Source organism: Otolemur garnettii, unplaced genomic scaffold, assembly GCF_000181295.1.
Source record: "Otolemur garnettii isolate 467f Iridium unplaced genomic scaffold, OtoGar3 scaffold00199, whole genome shotgun sequence".
In the NCBI taxonomy this organism is placed as follows: Eukaryota; Metazoa; Chordata; class Mammalia; order Primates; family Galagidae; genus Otolemur; species Otolemur garnettii.
The window spans coordinates 529,145-533,060 of record NW_003852594.1 but is presented as its reverse complement, the minus strand read 5'-3'; positions in this window follow the sequence as shown (position 1 = coordinate 533,060).

The following is a 3,916-nucleotide window of genomic DNA, read 5'->3' as shown; positions in this document are numbered from 1 at the left end:
ACACATTTTGAAATGTTCTCATCAAACTGATTAACATAACCTTCATGTCATTTTCTTAGTTATTGAGTTAAAACGTTCATACTCTGCTTTTAGAAAGATTCACTTGTACCCTTATAAGATAAACCATAGAGGTGACCCCACCAATCTCCCTTTCTCCCCTCATCCACCCCCCTCACCTCCCCTTCCTACCCCCTTCCTATATTCTAAGGCTATAATTAGGTTATGACATTTCTATAAAAACTATGAATTAGTTTCAAAGTAAGGCTGTGTACATTGGATACTTTTTCTTCCATTCTTGAGATACTTTGCTAAGAAGAATAAGTTCCAGCTCAATACATATAAACATAAAAGAGGTAAAGTCTCCATCTTGTTTTAAGACTGCATAATATTCCATAGGGTACATATACCACAATTTATTAATCCATTTGTGAGTCAATGGGCACTTGGGTTTCTTTCATGACTTAGCAATTATGAATTGGGCTGCAATAAATATTCTGGTGCAAATATCTTTATTTTCTTTATTGATCTGTGACATTCAAGAGAAGTTTGGCATAAGATTTTTATAAATACAAATTGTAAAATTTACAATTTTACATAAAGGTTGTGTAAGTTTGTCACCGATCTATTTTTCTAAAATTACAATTTCATAAAGGAATGACATTTGGAAATTTTACAAAAATGAACGTGTTAGACTTTTCTGTTTGCAGCATTCAAGAGCAGAACTCAATTATCTTAAATGGAAGCAAAAACAAATAATTTTTCCTTACATTGTAGGAATACTTTACATCTCTTCTCTCAGACCTCCAGACACGAGATTAAAAGAACTCTTGCATAGTACTATAAAGAGATTTGAGTTGAATAATGCTTGGTGTTTTTAAGACAGAAATTAACTCTGTTATCCCACAGGTATTTTCTCTTGATTGTACAGGCAATGAACTCATCCCAACATTCCAAGTCTTGTTCCTGCCTCTGTACCTTCATCACTATTAAAAATAAAATTTTCATCTCCTAAGTTATGTACAGTACTCATTTAAGACCCTTCCTAATCACTTACTAATTATATCACAGTGATAAACAGATCCTGTCAGTGTGTTGCCCACATTTTTCGTGGTCCATTTTTATCTGTCCTAATCTTAGATTAAATTCAAACATTATTTTTTTCCTGTGAAATTCTATTTGTTTCAAATTAGTCTCCTTGCATGTCCCCATGTCTTCCCCCTTATTATCAGTTCTAGATTCTGAGACCAACTTTGCATTTCTAACAGGAAAATTATATTTTATTACTTCACTAGAATTATTTCAATGATATATCCTACTATTCTATAAATGGTCTTCAAATGTTAATAACTTGGTACATGCATAAATATTCATAAACAGGAACATCCACAGAGTACTCAAACTACTTTTTAAAGATATATTTTTGCGTCAAAACTGATTTCATATAATAAAATTTTACATTAAATTATGCTATCTGTTCTGTGTTTGGTCTCAATATTGTACATGAGATTTTAATCTGTTCAGTAAATACTGACCTCCATAAATACTGTCATGTTTTCATAGCTAGAATAATTTACCACTAAGATAAAGCAAATGCAATGAACTTTATCATTATTATTACAGACACATGTCTTTAGTTTACAATGGAATTGGTGTAAGTAGGAAAATTAAATGGATACAACCACTGATTTCTTCAACTGTCCAATTCAGAATGCTTTACAACCCCAAATCATTGTATGGTAAGGTTACCATCAATCGAAAAGAACTTTTAATAGCTGTAGAAGTATATAAAAATACTTCAGTCACTGGGGAACATTTTCATGAGAATATAGCACAATTTGCATCAAAGTAGAAAATTTACCAGAATTGTATTTGCCTTAACTTCAGAACAGTATCTCAAGACATATTCAGTTTGTCTATCACCTGCTAATCAGAAAGAAGAAAAATGAATTTATGGACAATGAATGAGATAATCTTGAAGTCAGATTCTCTTAAAATCACATGCTTTGTTTATTATTTGGAAGAGAAAATGAAAAGTGAAACACTGCCTTTGTAAAATGAAGTCATTACAGTGGAACCACTGACATTTTAAAAGTGCTCTTAAATGGATTGTATATGATATGGTAGGTGATGACACTTCCTTTCAGTACACAACCAGATAAACACCTGCCACCCAGTGTCACCAGTTTCTAGTTTTTCATGCCATGTGTTCGCCAACGTCATAAAAAAAGAATAGCCTTTACATGAATACCTTTGGTACATTTTATAAAGTTTGGACCAGAACCACTAGGATGCATGGCGTGTATGAAATTGTCTAACATACTCATGTTTGGCATCTTCAGAATGTAAAACACTTCCCCACTATCAAAACTTCAATTAATTCAATAACCATGAAGATGTGTACAGTTGTAAAGTATCTGCAATGTTTAGCAATACATTATGGATTTCATATATTTGGTATAATTTATTGTTTTACAAGCTAGTACTAATGTGTACCAAATATTTTTTCTTCAATGCTGGATTTTTTTTTTTTTTTTTTTGCTGCAGTGAATAAACCAGGTATTTTTGAATAACGAATGCAGATGCAAAATGAGAAATCTAAATCTATCCTCTTACAAGGATGTCCAACCTGAGGCCCAGGGGCCACATGCTGATTTTATCAGAACATTTTGCCTATCTGTGGTGTTGAATATTATGAAAAGTATGCACAGACCTTTATTATTTTATCATTTACCCAATCAGCTTTAATGTTTGTGTGTTTAATGGGTAGCCCAAGACAACTTCTCTTCTTCCAAAGTGCTACAGAGAAAAAAGTCTAGAATATTTAGTGAGCTTACAATGAAAAAAAAAACATTGCTGAAATTAAGTGTAGCTTAGGAAAAGTTAAACTTTTTTGAAGAGAAATGGAAAGCCCACTTTCTGAAAACAATTTTTTAAAGTATCAGGCTTCAAAGGGAGAATGGGCTGCTAACAACTTTATTTCAGATTTCTAGCCTTCAGACCCAAGAATAATCTTTGTTTATTTTCTTACTGTGTTTTTAGAGTCACACAGTTTGTGGCACTTTTAGAGCAGTCCTAGGAATCTAATACATAACACTAGAGCCATAAACTATAAAAAAAAAAAATAAGTGGAAATTTTGACAAATAGCTAGTGGCTGCCAACAGATTTGTAAGTTAGTCACTCTTAGGGGATCCACTCACTGTTCTGAGCTTTATTTTAATTTATTATTTTATTCTATTTTGTTATTTTCAAGAATATCACTATACAATTCATCCCTGTATGTTTTGGACTTTAACTCCATGCCTTACACCAGGTCTCAAAATGAGGTTACTAGAAAGACCTCACCACACCTCTGGAAGAAAAAGAAGAATGGTAATCATTGGGAAATATGTACAAAGCCTTCATCACAGCTGCGGTCCACTCTCCAAGGGAAAACTTTGTCAAATCTTTATTCCAGCTGAAGGGTAGGGGTTTGTCTCACTCTAACTCCATCCTACCTCCCTGGCTCATCTAAGATAGAGAAATATGTAATCAACAGGGGTCAATACTTCAAGGAAATGGACTGAAAATCCTGCAGCCAGGACTGAAAGTGTAAGAAGAACTGGGGTAAAAGCTTTTCCATCAGAAAAACCCCTGTGACAAGAATAGTCCTAACATAGAGAGCTACTAAAAGACTGAGAGTTATTTAGAAGATAACAGAATGTTCTCCCTCCCCCACAGCTTATGGGGACATCAATAAAGCCTCCGTGTATTATCAGAGGATAACAGTTGAAAGACATGGAAGGCACTGACACTCTCTGAGAACTACTTTCAGAAGCCCAAAGTTAAAAAGGAGAGACAAATGCAAGGATAAAGAGGGATTTGAAGTTTCTGTGGCAACTTTAGCTGCAGCAAATATATAAACAGAGCCTAACTCTC